General features: G+C 49.3%; 1 protein-coding gene and 1 long non-coding RNA gene across 14 annotated transcripts in view; one reads left to right on the forward strand and one right to left on the reverse strand.

Annotated features, from left to right (window-relative positions):
* The window catches only part of Dym (dymeclin), a 296,172-nt gene that overhangs the window by 267,420 nt on the left and 6,567 nt on the right, over nucleotides 1-22,185 (forward strand). The gene's annotated exons all lie outside the window — the stretch shown is intronic.
* On the reverse strand, nucleotides 12,050-13,363 carry LOC134482962 (uncharacterized). The gene is made up of 2 exons (XR_010059739.1): nucleotides 12,943-13,363; nucleotides 12,050-12,319 (listed from the first exon to the last, which is right to left on the reverse strand). It is a non-coding gene; the product is annotated as an uncharacterized LOC134482962 (long non-coding RNA).

Below are 22,185 nucleotides of genomic sequence, written 5' to 3' on the forward strand. Positions count from 1 at the left end.
GCCGCGGGAAGTACGCGTGTACACATAACACTTCAGAATCCTGGGACAGGAGCGTTGACAGGTGGGTGGAACAGATCTGCCCACTGTCCTTATTGGAGATTTGCGTCCTTCCCACAGCAACCGATAAAGAACTAGACCGAAAAAGTCAGCAAAGACATGGGAGCTCTGAAACGCTGTCAGCCACCTCCCCCTGATTGGCATTTATAGAACATCCTACGGTGGCAGAATGCACTTGATTTTGAGTGTGTATGGCACATTTACCTAAGTGTACCCTATTTTGAGCTTTATGACTAATTTCTGTAAAATTAGAATCATCAAACTAAACTAGAATTAGATGATCAGAAATCGATAAAATGCCAGCAAAGGCAGTGAGTGACAGGAAGCAAGTGTGCAGGGAGTCAGAGGGGGCCGTTAGCACTGTGTCCTGCTCTGTGCCTGAAATTAGTGGATGTTTGTCTGTTTTCTGAGACCGGTTTCTCTGTTGAGCAGTCATAGCTGTCATGGAACTCACTGTAGATCAGGCTGGCCTTGAAGTCACAGAGTTCTGCCTACCTCTGCCTCCCGAGTGCTGGGATTGAAGGGGTGCGCCACCACAGCCTGGCAGAATTAGTGGATTTTGTGTGATAACTTTGATAGGCAAAGATGGGGCCTCAGAATGTCTCATCTCGATTATCTAGCAAACCACAGTCTTAGCTCTAAAATTGGAGAGCAGGAAAGCATCACCCACAAGGAACATGGCTTTCTGCAGAGCCCCCATTCCACAAAGGGTGCCATGTGCCTGGCCACCCGGAGAAGTGAGTTCACGGGTCTTAACAGGGAAGCACATGAGGCAGACTAGGACTGTCCTTCCCTGGGTCCTTTCACACAGCCCAGCACTAGTTCCCGTATAGAAGCTGTGGAAATGCCAGCCTCAGAAGGGAGCTGCTCCAGTCAAGCAGCAAGCTTCCCATCGAAGCAGCAGGCCTATGAGGAGGTGCTCAGGGCTGGCGGCAGAAGTGCACGCCTGGCATCTGCCACCTCTGATGTTCCGGGGACACCCCTGGCAGTAACTAGTGTCGTGGTTTCATAGTACCTTCCAGGGTTATCTTAAAAGCAAAATACACGATTCACAAATGTCTTCAGGATATACGCAGTCTGGGCTTTGTACCATTACTACATTTTTTATGTGGTAACTACGTAAAAGCCAGATGTCTCCAGAGAAGTCATCCTGCATTACTGCTGTCTCTAAACAAACAGCCCCGCAGTTACTGCTAGAGCAGAGCTGTGAATTACTTGAACATGTATGTTGAGCATGTTTCGACACACGTTCCCAGAGTTCACTTTGTGCATGATCTCTGCAACATGAAGCGTACACCAGAAGACGGAAGTGACTTGTGTGTCTAGAAGTAGAGCAGCACGGAGGTTTTCCTTAATATGTCTTCCAGACTCGAAGTTAAAACATAATATTTCTCATATGATTTCGAGTGTGCTCATATTTATGTTTAGAAGCATGTACTCACATAAGAGGAAACACATCCCCCAGAATGCAAATGCCTGCTTGGAATAGAACGCTAAGGGCGGGTTGTTTGTGTGTTTGCCCGGCTTTGCTGTATTAAATGTTTCCTCAATGTCGTTTCCTCAAGTGTCCTGCTCACATAGAGGAGCGCCTGCCCACCACCAACACCGGAAGTTAAGTGCTGACAGGCTTTGAAGTGTGTGTGTTGGGGTGGAGGGGCTAGAGGTTAGATCAGATCTTTAAACTAGCCAGAATAGAGCAGAAAATAATCATCATATCTTCCACTGGAAAGCACTTCATAGATTATTTCCTCTCTAAAACAGAACAAACAGCCTTTGCTCCCTTCGGCCTCCCTCACTCGCAGCCTCAATGGGCATCTCTTCTTTCCAACTCACGGTGGTAAACGTCTTGAATTCTTAATTTGGAGAATCCTGTGGCACATTACCCAGGTCCCCATCCACCCTCCACCGCAGCCCCAGCACAGGGTAGACCAGACACCTCTCTGTAGTCTTGTTCATGCCCTTCGTCAGTTTCATAAGAAAGGCTCCAGAGTGTGTGCTGTGCTCTGGACCTCATGGGCTCTGTAAGGGACACAAGCATGCACGTCTGCATGACCCTAGTCCTTGAGTGAAACCGGGAGAAGGAGCCTTGCAGAGGTGAGCCATCGGGCTGGGTGCTCACTGTACGATGAGAACCTGAGTCCCATCTCCAGTACCCACAGTCATGGAGCACACACCTGTAACCCCAGTGCAGGCTGGGCTGAGAGCCTGGATGATCCCTTGGGTGTGGGTTACCACCCAGCCAGCATAACTAAGCCAGGGAGCTCCGGGTTCAGTAAGAGAGCACCATCTTACTGTCTCAAAAAGTGAGGAAGGACCAGCAAGATGACTAGCACTAAGGGTGCTTACTGTCGAGCCAGACATCTGAATTTCATTCCCAAAACACACATAGTGGAAAGAGGTGGTCTTCTGACCTCTATATACATACACATGTGCTGTGTTCATGTGTGGGTGTGTGTGGGTGTTATGTATGTACATGTAAACTTTAAAACTAGTTTTAAATAACTAGGTAGAGAGTAATAGAGGAAGACATGTCCAACTATGGTATCTGAATGTACAGACACGGACACATGCACAAATCTATCTCTCTCTCTCTCTCTCTCTCTCTCTCTCTCTCTCTCTCTCTCTTTCCCCCCTCGCTCCCTTCCTTCCCCCCCTTTCTCCCCCCCTTTCTCCCCCCCCCACATACACACACACACATACACACACAGCCCTGGAGAGTGTAAGGGAAGATGGTAGACATAGGGACAATCCCACACTGAGTCATGGGAAAACACCTTCTGCACTCCAGCTTGTTGGCAACCAGGATGACCCCCGCCCCCTTAGGACCTCATTCCTTGGCCCTCACAGGGGATGATACTGGACTTAACAGCAACACAAACCCAGAAGGAAGGAAAAGATAGGGAGAGGGGCTTTCCCTTACTCTGTTGATAAATGAGTGCCTCATGCTCTTGCGTGTCCAGATCTTGCAAACATGTCAGTCTTCCCCAGGAAGGAGACAGAACCCAAGCCAGGCTGCTGGCCTGATTTGTTGCTAGTGAGTACCTGAAGGGCCTTGCCCTAGCTGCCTCCCCTGAGGCTCCTCATAGCCTCCTGTTCAGAGCCATGAGCCTAGCTTTGCTGAGGTAGCTCAGCATGGTCCCTTGAGTGTCCCTCTTCTGTCTCCCTCACCACAGGCCCCATCTGCCTTCTGAATCTGAGACAGTCTGGAAGCAGATGCATTCAGAAGAAACAGAAAACGTTTTGAGTTCTCTGGAATTTATTATATAAGAAACTCATGTGTTTTGCAGAATATTTACAAGAAACAGGTCTGGACATTAATTAGAGGTCTCAGATTCCCTTTTGGCCATTAAACTCCGTAGCCATTCTGCAGGGCCGTGCTGACTGCCCTTCTCAGATTAGGAGACTGGCAAGTCCTAGCACACGGAATCAGTCTTATTTTTAAATTGAGCCCTTCAGTTTTTTCAGTTTTGCTCATTTTCAGCACCATGCACAATTAATATACGTGTTGATTATTAAAGCTGGAGGTGGCTCATAAACAGAATAGATGTTTGTTTTCGCTCTTTCTACTACAGTGTAGTGGGCATCCTCAGTTCACATGACTGGATAGCACTGCTCCTCGGATGAGTTTTAAATAACCCAGGAACTTCCTGGTTCTTTGGTCTTTCCTTTTCATTATCAAATTACTTATCCTTAATAAAGTAAATTTAATACTGACTCCCTAGGTCTGAGCTTGGAGCCTGCACCTCTCAGTGTCACCAAGAATATAAAATAGAAATAAAGAATACAGTTTGTGGTCGGTCACAAAGCGATGGAAGTGGATGATGTGGCTGAAGTGGAGGAAGCTTCAGGCTGCTGTGACTCCCTCCTCTGCTTTGTGATCTGCTCACTGGTGAACAGAGCCGGCTCTGCCCTCCTGGACTGCATCCCTGGTGCCGTGGGGAGACTAATGAGCTGCAGGCCTGCCTGCACCAGCAAGTCCTCGAGATCCAGACGTGCTTGCCTTACTTTGGATAATTAAGGGCCTGAAGCCATTCTTTCAGACTTTGCCCTCCTCCCGCCTAGTCGTGCTCACTTGGCTGCTTTAAGGGTTACTTGTGCATACTTTGTAAGCAAGCCCAGAGTGCGTATGTAAAATCTGTCAGCTTAACCTTTGACAGAAAGTTATTCAGATTTGGTAAATACATTTTAAATGTGTGCTTTTACCAGTTCTAAATTAATATGAAGGTGTTCTAACTTTTTTTAGTGTAAGTACAGTGTGCAGAACCATATTTATGAAAATTGGGTTTTAGTTTGCTTAAACCCAGAGATGCTCATTTTCAGCTTCAAGTATAAAAGGTCTCATCCTTAAGGAGGGTGTTCATTCATGGTTCGGATAGATGTGTTTCAGCACTTTGAGGGACTTTGTATTCCTCAGAACTCCTCAGACTCTGTGTTTCTCCTCTTACAGAGCTGGCTATTTGTTGCCTTTCTCTCCTCTAAACCAGTGTCTCACGTTGTTTCATCTGAGGCTGGATGAGGGGATTAGGTTAAAATGGCGAAGACATTAAGCCTGTTCTTCTAATGTCATTTAACAGACTGATGTTCGGAGCCCTGCAGGTTAAAAAAGCATTGTCTAATGGTCAGGAGGCCTAGGCGGTGGCCTTTCTTAGAGGAGCCCTAACCCTCCTGCCTTGTCAGAGACTGAACGAGATTAGCTGCCTCCTGTTCACCGGGCCGCCCAACCCCTCAGTGATAAGCAGAGACACACTGACTACTCGAAGGAGACTTTTAGTAAAGTTCCCAAACTCACTGGCCAACTTTCTCCTGTGAACCATTTATTTGACAGGAAATGAAATTGGTTACAGGGTTTCTCACATTGCCAAACCTCACTGACAAAATCTGGTTTCTTCCAGAGTCCAGGAGAAGCATTAACTCTTTGTCGTTAGTAAACACTGCTGGCCTCTGTCCCCAGAGAGCCGCAGCAGTACAGGGTGGCAGAGGGTAGGAGTGTGAGACAGATGAAAGTGCACCCAGGGAGCTGGGCTCACAGATGTCCAAAGATGACCTCTTGAGAATGGGATTTTACTTCATATTGGCACAGTCATCTCTCAGAATAAAGTGACATTTTCACAAGACTAATTTCTCACTTCCAAAAATGAAAGCTTTCAACCATGACACAAATTACTGTATTGTCAGCAGAGCCTGGTCACTTGGCCCAGCAAGCATTTTTTTTAAACTGCAAAACTAGACGAAGCAGAAATAGAGGCCCATGTGGTTATAGGGCAGAAAAACTACTTGGGTGAGTGAAGGTTAAGTTACTACAAAGTGTATAATCTAGTTCATATGTTTAAGGAGGAACTAGGCTAAATTACCCAAAATATTCTGACGCACGGAATCATTTCATTTTGTGAGGCAGAAATGGTGGCTCATGCTTGCCGTTGTAGGCCTGACTGTTCAGGGCCGTCTCCAGCTCCAGCCTCCTGTGTTTGGAATTAGCAGGCCCAGAGGTAACGTACAGCGTGCATGTGGCAATCATTAGGACTGTGGAAGTGGTTGCTGGCTAATTGATAGCAGTAGCAGCTAGAGACAGCCTTATTTAATTTTCAATAGTCGTATGACAGGACGCTATAAATGGGTCCCTTTGTAGTCTGACTCCCATTGTCCTTTGGGTGCCATTAAATATGAGAGAGTTAATATGTGCACTTGATAAAACTTAGGAATGAGTTTCTCTGACCCTCTTCCCTCCTTTGGAGTCTTTCCATCCGCTGTTTGTCCTGATTACCTTGGACTCCAAGGTAAGTTGCTCTCAGTGTAACCTTGTCTGCCTTGGCTGCCGTTAGCTACAGATGCGCTCCTGGTCACAAACCCAACACTTAGCCTGTGCCAGCTGGTGGCTTTGCTCACATCTGAGCTCTGCAGAGGCTCACTGTCTCCATGAAGGGTGAATGAGTGACTCATCCCACTTTTCATCACTGGGGGGTAAGCTTTTGTGAACTTGAATTTCATTAGATCATTGTGTCCACAGTTTCAATGGCTGCCTCAGAAGTTAGGAGGCTGAAGTGGGTGGTTACCTTTTCTGGAGGATGATCGTGTTTTTCTCCATTCCGTTTTATGTCTATAGCAGAAGGCCATATTTTTGGAAAGGAACGTGTAGTCTTTTATTAATAACGGGCATTAGAGGAAATGTTCAAAGAATGCGTCTACTTCCTTTTCTTGTTTCTCATAACCCCCTCCACCTCCACCTCTACCACCCGTGAAGGTGAGATGTCAGTCTTAGCAAATGTGTGTGTCTGGAGTTCTTCTCCTGATACACATGTGAAAAATAATCGAGGCTACGTGCTAAAGCCCTGCCTTGGTGGCTGTGGGCTGTGCCCCAGACCGCTCCTGTACGGTCTCCGAGTGAAAACCCAGCAAGTGTTTTAGCCCCCTACACACCCTCCACGTCCCACATACAGGCTCAGGGTTAGCAGTAGTGTTGAGGAGAGAGCCCCAAGCCCAGGACTAGGGATTTCCAGATGCCAACAGTGTATATATGATGAACCACAGGGCTCCCGTCCCCCTGTTTATTTATGGTATTCCCACAGTTCTTCTCAGACCTTGAGTAGCTCTCTCCAGCACCCAGGTGCTAATGCTCTTCTCTCACAAAGCCACTGTTTGCACTGGGGATTGTCTCGCCTTTCCATTGTTTGCTCAGCCAGTACTGACTGAGCAACCGAGGCTGCTCAGCTAGCTGTGTGTCTTAAAGGGCCCTTCTGCTCAGCAGGCTCTGGTTTCCAAAGGAGCATCAGAGAAGCCGCTTCCCTACCCCTGGTTCTTGTTCACAGGTGAGGAGTGGCAGGATCAGAAGCAAGGGAGGAAGCTGCCATGCTTTGGGGTGCTTTGGGGTGCTTTGGGGAGCCCTTGATTGCATGGAAGTCGAAGTGCCTGTGGGGGCAATCCAGACCTATAACCACCACCATAGGAAAGGGAGAAGAGGGAGGCGGGAGGGTGCTGAGGGGAAAAGCAGGAATCAGGGCCACCCTAGCTGTGTGGTCTGGATGAGCTGTGCACCCCTCACATCTCTTCTCCCTCACTTCCTGATGCCCTTGGGGTGCCCTCTATCCCCAGTGCTGCAAGCTCTGTGACCAGGGCTCCTGCAGCCTCTGCCTCTTTGCCTCACTTTTCCAGAACAAAGGCAGGAGCTAGGGCCATAGATTCTAAGAGTCAAAACAGAGGCCATGAGCCTCTTACTGAAGCCTGACACTCCTCGCCTAATACATGGTTTTAACAAGCTTAGCCATCTGGTTCCCAAGTCCATAATAGATTAGAAGCCACAACTTAAAAGAACTGCTACAAGTTAGTACGTCAACAGCAGTGAAAATTGAGGGCCACTTGTCCTCATTAGCCAGGAAAGGGACAGAAAACAACACATCTGACTGCTGCTTTTCTGTGTCTCTTAAGAACTTTTACAAGTCTGCAGAGGTCATGACCCTGAAGAAAAGTTGGGGCAGTCCCAGGCCCCGTTGCTCTCTTGAGAAATGTGAAGGCCCTCGTTCAGGGCGACAAGGGAAGTACTAAACCCAGAGGTGGCTGAAGGCCCCTGTCTGACCTCCGAGACAGCGCGGCGGCTGCCGAGTGCTCTCCTTGGTGGCGAATTTGCTGTTTTATTTTAGAAAGGATCATAGCGAGATCAGCATGCTTGCTTTAAAATATGATTTCCTCTATAGTAGTTTACAGTTTACTCAAATTCTCATGAGCGTGTTAATAACTGCCAGAACTCAGTTACCTCATCTGAACTACATGGCGCCCCTGCACACAGGTAAATATTTCACTAGTGTGGTTTAAAGAAGCCTGAGCCGGGGCTGTCTGATTTTGAAGATCATAACCAATTTATTGTATTTCCCCCCATGTTTCCTTACTATATATTCTTGTTCTTATCAATATTTTAATTGAAAACTTGTCTTTGTAGCCTTCCTCCTGATCCCGGGTTTTTAAAGGTTCTTTTGTTGCATATTTAATGAAAAGACATTTTGATTCTATGCAGATGTGTTCATGCCAAGTGTATAGAGTTGAGCATGTGAAAACACAGAGATGGTTTGGAATGTATGTAATCCCTCCTAGAGAGGAAGCCGGGTTGCCCACTTCCTTGGTCTTGATGTCTGTTCTTGTCAGAATTCGAGGACTGCATGGGATTTTCAAATCTAGCAAAGCAGCTAAGTGTCAGCGTGTTTGCATAGTTTTGGTTGCTTTGATTTGTCTTAACATCTCCCACCTCCAGCTGCCCAGAGAACAGAGGATGTTGAATCTGTTACTATTTCTTTTTTTTTTTTTTTTTTTTTTTTTTTTGGTTCTTTTTTTCGGAGCTGGGGACCAAACCCAGGGCCTTGCACTTCCTAGGCAAGCGCTCTACCACTGAGCTAAATCCCCAACCCCTCTGTTACTATTTCAAAGAAGCAATATTGGATGGTGTCCTTTCTCCAGCCTCGGTGGTTTAAAGCAAGTCACCGAGGACTCCGGTCTCTGCATCCTTTGTTCTTAAAGAAGTAGATAAAAGGGCTGGAGAGGTGGCTCAGTAGTTAAGAGCACTTGTTGCCCTTCTGGAGGCCCTGGGTTCAGTTCCCAGCCGTATGTTGTTGCCCTCAACCATCTGTGACTACTTCCATAGGATCTGTCGCCCTCTTCTGGCCTCCACAGGCAGTGTGCACATAATCCTCTGCTTGGCAGCGTTAGAGTGGATGGTAAGAAAAGACAAACACTTGAACCGTCCATTTCAATTCTTTTAAATATAGGAAAATGAGAACTGATTGACAGCAGTCACGCCAGTCCAGCAGGAACCAGTGCAGGCCCCGACACAGGATTCTTCACCGTGTGTAGTGACACCCATGCTCTGTTGAACTTCATTGTCAGAGATACAATGACACTTCTCAGCCTTAAGTTCTTCCCAGAACTGCTTTCAAAAAGCTAGATAGCCCTTTATTGCTAATGACCTGCTCCTCACTGATCTTACACAGAGAGCTGGCACTATGAGCTTTGATGGCTGATACTTGTGATGTATGTCCATTCATGATCTGTGTCCATTCATTCGGACTCTTCTCTGGACTACTCCCTCTCTGACTGGCAGAATATCTTCCCAAGTGAAAGAGTGGCCAGTGGCCTGTGGAGTAGCCCCTCTGCTCTGTCTGGGCCTCAGAGGGGCTACACTCAGGTGTGTGGTCCTGGAAGCTCTGTGTCCTAGCACAAGTATTTCTAGAGCTGCAACTGCGCTTGCACACGTGACTGTGGTAATGTTTAACTGCTGGCTGACATTTTTATTATGTTACACTTCCTCCTTAACTGCAGGCTACTCCTTACCTGCCTGTTCAAGAATCAGCTCTGCCACTAAAAGGGGAGGGGGTGTTACAGGTCAGCGCACTCACTCCCACCAAAAGTTCTTTACCCACCGAGCCATGGCAAGCCTCGTTTCTGAGCGCTATACAAACATGATTTGTCTGTGAACAGTTGAAATGGTTTTGTTTTTCAGTTACCATTCTGATCTAGCAATAAAGAATAATTTCTAAGATATCTGAAACCATTCAGTATGTTCAGAATTGAGAACATGAGCCAGTGGTACTTAATGCTTCCAGTCCCAGCACTACAAAGGCTGAGTGAGGCAGGGGAATCATGAGTTTGAGGCCAGCCTGGGCTGTGTGGAAATAGGGGCTGAAAGAGAAGGAAACACTAGCAGTTCGTGCGAGAGGACACAGCTTGCTTAAGTCACACAACTGAGTAGAAGTTTGAGGAAATAATTTGTCTAGACAGTGTTCTGCAAGGGCACTGCTTATGGGCAGTGTTTAAAGCTGCCGTGCTGTGACCAAGAGTTACTGTTACCTCGCCCTGTAACCCTCAGCAGAGGTGCAGCTCGCACAGCTGGGCTGGGAAGTGAGATAAGCTGCAGTCCTGGCTGGGCAATGGACCTGTTTGCAAGGCAAACACAGGAATCGGAAGGTCCCAGTGATTGTGCCTGCCTGTGCACCCAGCAGGTCCCACCCTCTCAAGATCGTGTTCTCAAGTTGGTTTAATCAGATACTCACAGGTGAAAATCAGAGTGACCCTCAGAGAGTTAATGCTACATTTTCTCCCATTGGTCTCCTGAGCAAATGAACAGGTGCTGTGGAAAACCTAGCTAGAGTGCGTGTTTCAGAATGACATGTCCGCCACAGAGGTCTGCGTGTTTCACAACATTTTCCTTCAGGGCTATGAGAGCGAAGGGGGACCATTCAGGGTAACTGAGGTTCCACTTCTCATGGATGGCTTCGTAAAACATCCTTTCGGTCCCCTTCCTTTTTTTTTTTTTTTTTTTTTTTTTTTTCGGAGCTGGGGACCGAACCCAGGGCCTTGAGCTTGCTAGGCAAGCGCTCTACCACTGAGCTAAATCCCCAGCCCCCCCTTCCTTTCTAATGCTGGGCATTGAACCAGGATCTTGAACATGCTAGCAGCCAGCTGTGCCCTGGTCACATTGTGCTCTGAAATCAGAAATGTATGTTTCCAATCTAGAATCTTTCTAGGAGACTACTTTTATAGGTATGGAAGTTGTTCTGATTAAATTTCATATAATTTGTATGAGTCTATATGGGCTTATAAATGAATTTGATTCTTAAGAAGTAAAATAATTAAAAACATAGTCTTTGAGAGTGGCTACTTAGTGTCTCCCGTTTATAGAGGTGGGCTGGTCTGGATGTGGTTTCACCGCCTTTAATCCCAGGATTCAGGACGCAGAGGCAGGTGGATCTCTGCCAGGTTTGAGGCCAGCCTGGTCTACGTGGCAAGTTCCAGGACAGCCAAAACTACACAATAGGAAGATTCTGTCTTGGGGGGTGGGGTGGGGGACAGAACCTCTCACTAGCCCAGGTGTGCAGCAATTGAGGGACTTTTAAGATGAGAATACGAAGTGTCCTGTCCTTCCTCCTAACCTGGCCTGCCCTCCACAGCCCGTGTCTAGTGTGGGCCATTGGACAGAAAGTGAGCCACTTCCATGGGGATTCCTTGGAGGAGAGTGTATGACAGTGAGAGGTGGGGGGTGGAGAGGCGTGAGCGGGTGGGTGGATATGAGTGGGAGTGGGTAGGTAAGTGTGATTGGGTGGGTGTGAGTGAGTGTGAGTGTGAGTGGATAGGTAGACGTGAATGTGAGTGGGTGGGCATGAGTGTGAGTGGGTGGGTGGGTGGGTGATTATGAGGGGATATAGGTAGCTAGGTAGGTGTGAGTGGGTGGGTAGATGAGTATGAGAGGATGTAGGTAGGTGGTGTGAATGAATGTGGGGGTGAGTGGGTGGGTGTGAGTAGGGGTGAGTGGGTGTATGTGTGTGTGCAGTGTGCTGCGTACCTGCCTGTCCTCTTTCTATCACCTTTGTCCTAACAATGGGGTGCTTTGGGGCAAGCCTCGTTACTAGGTTTCCACTTAGTCTAGCTGCGCCCCAGAGGAAGGACAGTGAGGGTGGAGCTGATGGCAGTGGGTGGGCAGGGTCCACACAGGAGGCCCCTGAGTGAGTTCTGTTGCCTTCTTTCTCAGATGAAGGCATCTTGTCTAAATGGCTCTCCTGGCTCATCATAAAGCTCCTACTATGGCTCCACGCTAGCTCTGGAAGTGGAGTCAGGTTTTCTAAGCTGGGGTCTGTCATCCCTCTGTGCCACAGGATTCCCTTTCCTTCCAAATCACACAGGCATTGGAGCAGCTGGTGTGCTGTGCATGGGGTGTGGGCTTGGCTGTATGCTAAAACAAAGCCCGATAGTTCTGGTGCGTTATGCCTCTGGTCCCCAACATTACCTGTGAGGTCTGTGAGTATGCTGGTTTCCCTTCAGGCAGGAGAGAACAGAGCCCCAGAGCTCCCGGTCAAGGCCTGGGGACTGACAAGGATGTTAGTCAGCGGGTCCTGAGTGGGAACGGGATAAATGTGCAGAGAGGTCATCTCCGTGGCAAGGAGTCTGTGTTTGTTCCTAAGCCATTGTTCCTATTGTTACTGAGCCTCATGTTTGCAGAGCTGATGAACTGAGATTAAAGTGCAGAACTAAGAACTGTATTAGAAGAGTAGAGGAGGCGTCCCCTCAGACTGTCTTCTCATGCTTAGAAATGGTGAGAACTGCAGTTTGACAAGCCTTCAGACAGCTTGCTCAGTCTGGGCTCCAGGCCATGGTCCCCTGGCACCTCATCAGGCCCCATGAAGTCAGCTGTACAGGACCCTCTCCCAGAGGTGGCTGCAGAAACCACATCTGAGAGCTAGAGCACGTTAGTAGAACCTCAGTGGAAAGGGAATTCTGTTTGTCTTTGCTCCTGGAGAGAAACAAAGTAACAAAGATAGACACCTGGTGTGTGGGTTTGCACCTGCGGCATCCCTGCTAGTCAGCTCTTCGCTCCCTCTGCCGTCTCCTAAGTCCTTCTCTGTGGTCTGGGCACTCATCCCTCCTTGTTCTTCCACTAGGGACTTTCACCTCCAAACCCTGTGGACTTTTTTTTTACTCCAGCCTTCCTGTCACAGTCCAGCTCACTTCACAGCACTGAGTGTCATCTAGGCTCTCTTCATGCTGCAGTCCGAACTCCACATACCCGGAGCTCCTGGCTGTCAGCCCCCATGTGATCTGCCTCTGGTCCGTGTCTGTTAGTCCTTCCCTCCCCCACACATGTCCAGTCCTTATGTACATGCCACCACCCTTGTTTGCTTCCTCTCCTCAAAGCTTGTTTAATTTCTCCCTTCCTGGGCTTCCATGAGGCCTCATTGCCACCACCTCATCTTTTGTTGTTGTGTGATTGTTCATTTGTGTGTTTGTTTCAGCCTCAAACTTGCTCTGTAGTCTGAGACCAGCCTTGACTCCTGACGCTCCACCTCCAAGTGCTGGGAATACCCCTGGCTCCTGCCCTGTCTTGGAAAGGTTGTGGTGGCTGTCTTCTGACCAAACCTGGGTTATCCATGCCTTCATGGATACGGAAGCTGTCATTCCCACCAGAGTGGTCTGTCCTTTGCAGATACAGAAGTTCCGTCAGTCCCATCACAGTGGTCTGTCCCTTTGCAGATATGGAGGCTCTGTCAGTCCCGTCACGGTGGTCTGTCAAGGGCTCCTACATTACCATTGCGTTCCATTTTGAGCCTTTTTGCTCATACTTCCTCATTGCCCTGTGTGAGGAGTTTGAGCCTCTTTTTAGTTGGATGATCCTCTCTGCCCACAGAACCTTCCTAATGCCCTCCTCTCAGGACCATGTCAGAGTCACTGTGATGCGTGAATGCAGACATGAGTGACACAGAGGACCTGGGGACTCCCTCTATGAAGAGGCCGGTGGTCACTGTGAGGAAAGAGAGCAAGTAAACCTCTCATGGTCACGTGTAGCCAACCTGTAGAGACCCTCAAGTGCATGGTCCAGAGTTGGCTATTACTGTGTGACACCTAAGAGATCACATGTCACATTGCAGAATGCTTTAACGACTTCTCCTGTAAATACCGTGTCTTTAATCTGATTTGGGTTTTAGGGTTTTGTTGATGTTGGTGGTAATGGTTTTGTTTGCTTGGTGATTTGTTTGAATTTGGATTTTGTTATTTTGGTTTTTGAGATAGTATTGGCGCCTGCACCGACACGGTACCGAGAATCGGGCAAAAGCCTGTGGGATTAAAGAAACACACACACACACACACACACACACACACATACACACACACACACAGAGGTTATCGTGTCAAGCCAGGAGAGGAAGAGAGGAAGGGAGAGAGAGAGAGAGAGAGAGAGAGAGAGAGAGAGAGAAAGGAGGAAGAGCGGAAGAGAATCAGAGAGAGGAAGGAGGAAGAGTCTCCTGTAGCTTTATTCACCACTTATATACCCAAGTCTCCAGGTAGAAAATATCTGGGAAGCACAGTGGGAAACCCTGCCTCGTGACTACCTGGCTCGTGACTTCGGTAGCAATAGACCGACTACGAGATCTGAATTAATTAGGGAGAAATCCGGGAAGACCCTAAATCTCAAGGATAAAGGCTGAGGGAGCAAAAGGCAGAAGTAAATTGACCACCACCCAGGTGTGGTCCAGGTGTGTCAGTTCCACATGCATCAGCCGGGCTCAGCAGAGGTCATGCAGTGGAGACACCGGGTGTTACTACTTGGTCTTTTCTTCCTGTGCCGTAAATACATGGGAGAGGCCTCTGTCCAACAATCCCATGACTTTATGGCAGTAATCTTAACTGTGGCCATGCAGTTACAAAGCAGCCAGGCCCAAATCCAATACGGCTCCCTACAAGACAAGGTTTCTCTGTATAGCCCTGACTATACTAGAACCTACTCTATAGACCAGGCTGGCCTCGAACTCAGTAATCTGCCTGCCTCTGCCTCCCAAGTACTGAGATTAAAGGCGTGTGCTGCCACCACCAGGCTATGTCTCGTCTCACAGTTTTAACAGATGCTTTCATGGTACAAAGGGTCACCCTGCGGTTTAATTTATTCTCACCTGTTGGATAATATTCAGATGAGATTTATATCTAGAATTCAGGTCACCCTATCAATTCAAAAGAAAGAAGTTGGGTAGATGAAAGGAAGAGTGGGCCAGTCAGTGACTAGAGCAGGCACTGGCTACACCGTTCACTGAGCTCTCCTCTCTGCTGTGTGCAGAGGAGTGTGCTCAGTGGGAATGTGCGGCCTGCGGTCATTCTGTAAGGTCCCCTCCCCCACAGAGCAGCAAAGGGCAGACTGCATCCTCACTTCGCACTGCCACTGAGCTCTGACCGCCAGCACAGGCAACAAGACAGCCAAGGACTGGCCATTTGATTAGGATCACAGCGTAATCATAAGTAAGTGATAAAAGCCCTTCAGCCAGATATATAGATATTATAACTAATAAAAAGAAGGAAAGGGCCACAGGTCATCTCTTGTCTTGTTTGTTCAGGCTTCTAAACAAAATACTAGAAGCTGGATGACTGCTTATAAACACAGCTTAATTTCTCTCAGCACTGGGAGCTGAAGTGCAAGTTGAAGGCACTGCAGAGTCTGGCTCTCTCCCTCCTCGCTGTGGGAGGAAGGGTCTCCTTTACCAGTCACTGCTCCCACTCATGATCCCTCACCACCTCACCGACCCGCAGAGACCCCACTTTGAAATACCATCGCCCTGTGATGAACCATGACACAGAGGCTGGACACAGACTCCCAGACCCGGCCCTGCAAGAACAATCTCCTGGCCTTTATCCTGCAGCACCTTTCCTTATCAGAGCCGGCTTTACTGCCTGGGGACTCCCGGGACTTGTAGATGTACCCGCAGGGTAAACTGCCCCCAGATAAGCCCAGATCCCTCTCCTCTCCTCTGTCTTTTGAGCAATGTTTTTGAGGCCTCAGCTCATGCTGGACCTCACTGCTGGGCAGATCCTGGTTCTCAGGGTCACCTAACGCTCGCACCTTGGTTTTCAGTTTTTGACGGGGGCGGGGGTTTGGTCGGGTTAGCTTTCTTTCTTTTTTTAAGTTTAAACAGAACAGAATTGATTCTTTTCAGTAAAGTGTATTCTGCATTTCTTACTCTAAATAAATCCAAATAAAAGAATCTTTTATAGTTTGCTTCCTAGATCCCATTCCTAAAATATAGTAAGTTAATTGTTTAAATTCAGAATTTCCTTTCTGAAAGGTCCTTTAAGATGTTTGGTGATTATTTTCAAGGTAAATTCCAATTTTGTTCATTTCCACGCTTGCAGTGTAGACGCAATTGAATTACCCACGGTGGTTCTGTGAGCACCGAGAAGGATCAGCAGTGCATCCGTCTGCATTGACAGATGTGGATTCAGAGCAGCCGGAGCCCGCGCTGTAAACCGTGACTTGCCGCGCTTTGGAACAGAGTGCTGGCCTTTGCGTGCTCTGTCTGCAGGTGCTCCCCTTGCCTTCCCGGACACTGCTTTAAAATAAGTAATGGTAGCGCCCAAAACAGGAGAGGAGTGCTGCTTTCTAGCTGTCCATCCTCCCAGGCAGAGTGTGGGCTCCCCGCCACCTTCTGCAGCATCGTGTAGCGAAGCAGGGCAAGGTCTGAGTCCAGCCAGCACGGCGTGCCTACAGGAACCACGTCAATGGCCTGGCCACTCTCCAGCCTCGTTCTCTCCACGGCTTAGAGCGGCCTCAGCAACTGTAATCGTTTGCAGATGAGGTAACTCTGTCAAGGAGGTGATGCTGTGCGCCTGACCGTGTCTGTGCGCCTGCTAGAAAGCTCCCACAGCCTGGCCTCCTCCGTCCACAGCCCAGATGGCAGAGGGTGCTGCTCACGATAAAGATGGGGCTTCCCCAGCAGTGCACCTACTTCAGCTCCAGATAACTGGTAAATAGGAGAGTTGCCATAGGGAGCACTCAGCGCCAACTACCCGTCCCTTGCCACCTCCAGTCCACCTCAGAGATGTGCATCACAGAGATGTGTGTTACACTGGTTGGTAGATGGTGGCGCATCACAGTAGCTCGCAAGCCCCTGGCCCTGAGTTGATGTTTTGGGTTAACACGCTCACCTCCATGGCCTCATGCTACAGCTACGACATAGAGACAGTGACAGCCCTGAGGATGGCAGCTCCTTGCCTGGTTCCTCCTGGCTCCTATCCTGCAGTTCTACCCTATGGTGACCTGTGTGACCCTATGGTGACCTGTGTGACCCTACAGTCGGTATCTGAGCAGTCAGTGGAAGACTGGGCCCAGAGACCAGCCCTCCTCACGGCATGCAGCTGCCTCCTCTCTGCAACGGGTGCCAGCTGAGTGCCACCCAAGGCGTGTTCTGCCATGAAACTGCCTTCTGTAAGATGTGAAAATGCTTAATACCCTTTGTCAACAATTAGAGGGTCTGTACGGTGCAGTCAAGTCTCTGATGGCTCAGACGCCAGTCCAGACCCCTGGTTTTAGATCTGAGGCCAGTCTTTACCCTGCTAGCCCACAGAGGAAAGATTCCTCACACCTGGGAGAGCCAAGTATGCAGGCTGACACGGAATCCTAAACCTGGGCTGTTCGCTTTTTCTAAAATTTGATGTGTAGTTCTCCACCCTGACAGCATTGTGTCACGGTATCAAAAAGGTATCAAAAAGGTTAGACGCAGCTGGCTCTGCCCCTTTGCCCAGGAATTGTGAATGAAAAGGAACCAGCTTTATAGCTGGAGTCAGGCATTGTTTCCCCTTATGGGCACTGCTGCTACTTCTGCCGCTGGGCTTCTTCAAGGACAGTCCCTTGCTGGCAGCCCTCTGGTGTTTGGATCGCATTTGATCCGTGGTGACATCCCCTGCCCTGTTTATGATCCTGTCTCTAACTTTGTTTTGAAAGCAGGGTCAGCAATACTAACAATGTAACAATGCTAACAGCTTCTTCGGGTGTCCTAAGTGCCTTTGCTGCTCCCTGATCCCTTGTGTGGCTGACTGCTTTGTTTCAGGGAGTTAGGAGCAGAGGTGACAGCTGCTGAAGAAATGGATGTGACTTGCCAGTGTGTTTAGGGAACCCCCAGAGGGAATGTTATATCCACCCACCCAGCCTTGCTGTCTGCTTCCTAGGGCCAGCCCAGTCAGTGGTGCTCAACAACAACTTTTGAGGTTTGTTGGTCCTCATGGCTTTGAAAATGTAAACAAGTCACATGACGTGCTTTGACTTTAGAGAGATGACTTGTGTTGGATGATCATGGTCACCAGGCGGGGACCCACAGGTCGGGTTCAGCCTACATGGATCTCACTTGGGTCACTGGGAAATACATTCAGGGGACACACAAAGGGGAAGGTCCTCCCTCCTTTGAGCCATAAAATGTCAGAACTGTGGCTTTGGAACAATGAATGGCGGCTCATACATTTAGTTCTAGTTCTAAGCAGGCTAAGACAGTAAGATGGCCACAAGTTCAAGGCTGCCCTGAGCTACACACAGAGTTTCTGACCAGTCGAGGCTACAGAGTGAGACACATCTCAGAAGCCTATGCATGCCCCCCAAAAATTGTGGGTTAGTGGCAGAGCTTGGCTGGCATTCATGGTGCTGCAGGCTCCAGCCACAGCTCACACATCCAAAAGTGGGGGTCGGTGTGATTGTCTCTTCACGGATTGAAGAGGCATCACTGGCTTAGCATCCAGGAAGCTTTCCACATTCTTCCAGAGCAGGCTGTTCCTCCTGTGAGCAGAGGAGAGTCCCCTGCTGAGATGGACACTGAGGAATGCTGGCCACTTCTTCTTGATAAAGAATAACCAAGATAGGATTGCTAACAGTGAGGAGGCTCCTATGGGAACGTAGAGACCGTCAGATTTGCTTACCACTTAAACCCAAAGACTGTTCAGAGAAGCTAACGCCTAAGAACGAGAGACAGCGTCTTATCTCAGACTGTCTTAGCAGGATTCCCTTTCCAAATACCTCTGCGACATACACGGCAAAGGCTGGCTCCCCACCTGATAACAGCACCCAGCCTCCACCACAGCCTTCTGTCTGTCCTTGTCCCATCGTCCGCTGCACATCCCTTAATGCGTAGCTTCCTGTACACACGTCTCAAATACGGCAGAGTTCCTTATTTTTCATGAATTTATCTAAATATGAATCAGAGCCTGCTTCTAATTCTTCACTCCACAAATTAGTCTAGCAAAAGAGCGTGCAGACAGATGACTGCAGATAAGCAGTGGGGGCGTACATCTGAGCCCTGGGTCACCTGTTTTTACCCACACTGCAACCTGAGTGGGAATCCGAGAGGTCGCTGAGAATGGGATCCCTCACCTTGTCCCCTGATCTTCGTAACTGGTGCGTCTGTAAGACAAGTGAGAGCCATATGCAGTGTGGCATCGCCCTTCATACCGTGGCCATCGTCTGAGGGGAGGGTCTTCCAGTGGCACAGTCATGGTGGTGATTGGTGGCATGGCTTCATAAGGCTCACTTGGTCACAGATGGCTCCAGGCCACTGCCCACCAACTCTCCCAGTGTTCGGGACCCTTTCCAAGCCTGTATCTCATGGGTGTGAGTATTTTGCCCACACGTGTATCTGAGCACCACGTGTACGCCTCGTGCCCATGGAGGCTAGGAGAAGATCTCAGATCCCTTAGAATTGGAGTTGCAGGTGACTGTGAACGGCCGCATGGATGGTGGGAACCGAACCTAGGTCCTCTGTAAGAGCATTCGGTGCTTTAACAGCTGAGCCATCTCCAGCCCTTGTGAGTGACTCTGATTTGTTCACTAATACGTCCCACTCCTGTGTTTGTCATTTGCTCACTGAGCCCCATGCTCTTAGGTACTAGGGGGTGCATGTGTTGGGTGTGTGGTCACCTGGTGCACTTTACGTCTTTCAGTCACACCACATCAACTTCCTGCAAGCCCCTCCCTCCCCGCTTCCATCCAAGCATTGGGTTCCTTCCTGTGATAAGCACCCCTCAAAAGACAAGGCACACTGTGGTTGTTCCTGGGCTCCCTTTGGGCCAGCTTGTGACACGGGTGTTGCAGAAACTTCTGTCCTGTGTACCTCTAAAGTGTTCTCCCTGCAGCCTCTGAGCTGGAATACCCTGGCCATATCTCCCTCTCAGGAGCCAGTGAGCCACGGGCCGCTTTAGCTACCCCTCCAAGTGCCCTGTGGTAAAGAACTGTCCTCTCCCTGCCGTGCACACCAGGCTCTCGGGGATGCCTGTGCAGCTGCTTTTCTGCCTCGTCTCTAGCTGCTGGCCACCCGGTACCAGCCAGTTCCACTCTGCCCCGACAGTCACGGGGCCTACCCTCTTTCTGCTCCAGGCACCCACAGGCACTCAGAAATGAGACATTCAGAACCGAAGACAAAGAAAAGCCTCTCTCCTGCCCTTGGGCCTCTGCCTTTAGAGAAGGTCCCAGAGGGGATGCTTTCTCAGGCCTCACTCATTGAGCCTCAAGTTCTGGCTAGAAAGTACACTGTGTACATGTGTGAGAATGTCATAATTTAATGTAATATCAAAAACTAGGATAATAAATGCATTTCTAAAAATGAAAGTGTTATCAAACAACAACAACAACAGCAGCAGCAATTTTCTGGTCAGCGTGCGAGTGCCAGGAGTAGATCCTTCGCTCTTCCTGAGAGCCAGAAACCGTGTGAGAACAGCTGATAGGCTCACTGGAGACCCTCAGGTGGTGAAGCCCTTTCTGAGCTTCGAGGGCTGTGCCTGCTGGCTTACTCCCAGAGGACTTAGTGTTTGTCCTCCTGCTGCCGGTGGCTGCATCTTGACACATGTGCAACTCATTCTTTCATTTGCTCAGCCAAGAATCTGGTGGGTTGATGGCATCACCGGTGCCTCCGAGTGTGTCGGTTCACTGCCCTCCCATCTGCCCAGCCCCGCTCGTCTGCCCCCCGTGTGAGGCAGGACCAACCAGAGTCCCCCAGGGTCTCCTCTTCCTTCTTGCCATGCCCCGCCAGCCCCCGTGACTGCTGCTGAAGTCCTCAGGTCTGCACAGAGCATGACTCCCCTTCCCTCTACAGCCCCAGATGCAGCGCCCAGGCGTGATCGTTAAGTAACAGTAGAGGAAGGGGAGAAGGCACAACCAGATGGTCTCACACAGGGTGTCACACAAGGCTCTAGAGCCCCCACATCCCGTAGTGCATCTGTGAACTTCACAGGTAACCGTTTCCTTTGCTGTCCTGTGGCAGGCTCATGAGGCCGCTTTTCCACTGAACAGGCACCATAAACCAGCCCCGTCAACAGCGACTTGCCCGGTCGGTCCAAGGCCACACAGCTGCCAGCCAGTTTTGGCTGCCTTGGGCCCAGCGGCCACCATCTACTGTCTAAGCCACTTACTATGTTCAGGAAACTCATTTCAGCGTGCTGAGTAGCCGTTTGATTGTAAACTGCATTAACTTCCTGGGGCCTTGCCAGGTGCTTGCTGGGTGTCTGATGCTATCAGTGTAGACTTGAGGTGGAAACTGGAAATCTCACCGAACGTCTGTGGTAATAAAATTATTACAGTTGTACCCTACGTCTGCTCACTGACTTCCTGTGGGTTTTCACCGGATCACATGACTGACAACAGAGACAGGCTGTAGGCTCTGGGTCTGCCAGCTATATCCAAGTCTCACTGCCACCTCAGACTTCTGCTTTGTCGCAGAGCTGAGGGTCCGGACGTCCCACTGTGGTAGGTTGATTTCACTGGAGCTGATAAAAAAAAAGAGTTCCGGCCCACTTGAGAGTCTAACATTACCTCTGGCTCCAAAATTTAAAACAACAAGATTGTTATAAGTGGTTTTGGACAAAGACCAAGCTTCAAGCTTCGGAGATGGGTTTTCTCTAGTTTCAGAACCAAGCCACAGGCCAAGGATCTTGAAGAGAGGTGTGAATGCCAGGGCTCCTACCTGGCAGTTCCCTTGTCCCTCTCCAGCACCCATCCCTTCTCAGAACACCGGTGATTCTTGGGATACAGTAACCCAAAAGTCCCTGGCAGGAGCCACAGTGGGGGCCTGAGAAGGGCCAGAGCAGCAGAGTACGTGAGGGGACCATGAAGCACCTGGCTGATATCAGAGCTGGGACTAGCCCACAGCTGGCCCAAAGCTGCCATGTAGCTGTTTGTCAGGGATGGAGACGCCCCTGGTGAGGAAGCTAGGCGTCCCTCAGCCCCACAGGATGGCATTATTGTTCATCATAGGTTTGCACAGGGGTGCCAGGGAAGGATGGCTCTCTCTGGGTTGTTGACATTACCTTCAGACTTGACATTTCTTGGACTGCATCCTGACAATGTGTCCCCGGTGTCCTTAGCTCTAAACAAAACCCTTTGTCTTTCTTTTCCTTGGCTCTTGAGATGTCTCAGAGAAGCACGTGGTCTTGAGGATGTCTGTTCAAGGCTCTGTAGCTAACCAGACAGACAGGTTGTGGTGGTGGGGATGGAAAGTGTGGTGCAGGCCCAGCTCACGTAGCCGTTACACGTGCATCGCCTGCTGAGTGGCGTTTTGAAAACTCCACCGTTTGCCTCTTACCTGCTCTTTCGGAGTCCTCAGTCAGCTAGGCTTACAGATACCTCGCCCATAGATGGGACTTGGCCTCCTGCTTTCAGCTGTCCGCCTCACGCCACCAGTCTGGAAAACAGGCCTCCATTTACCTTGCTATTTGTGCCACCATCCTTTATGAACCATGTAAGTGACCTGCTGTGGAGGATTCCAGAAAGAACCCGGAAAATAACAGCTCACAGTTCAGTCACTCACTCAAGGAGAAGGATGACAGACAGACAGACAGACAGACACATACACACAGACACACACACAA

Source organism: Rattus norvegicus, chromosome 18 (assembly GCF_036323735.1).
Source record: "Rattus norvegicus strain BN/NHsdMcwi chromosome 18, GRCr8, whole genome shotgun sequence".
Taxonomy (NCBI): Eukaryota; Metazoa; Chordata; class Mammalia; order Rodentia; family Muridae; genus Rattus; species Rattus norvegicus.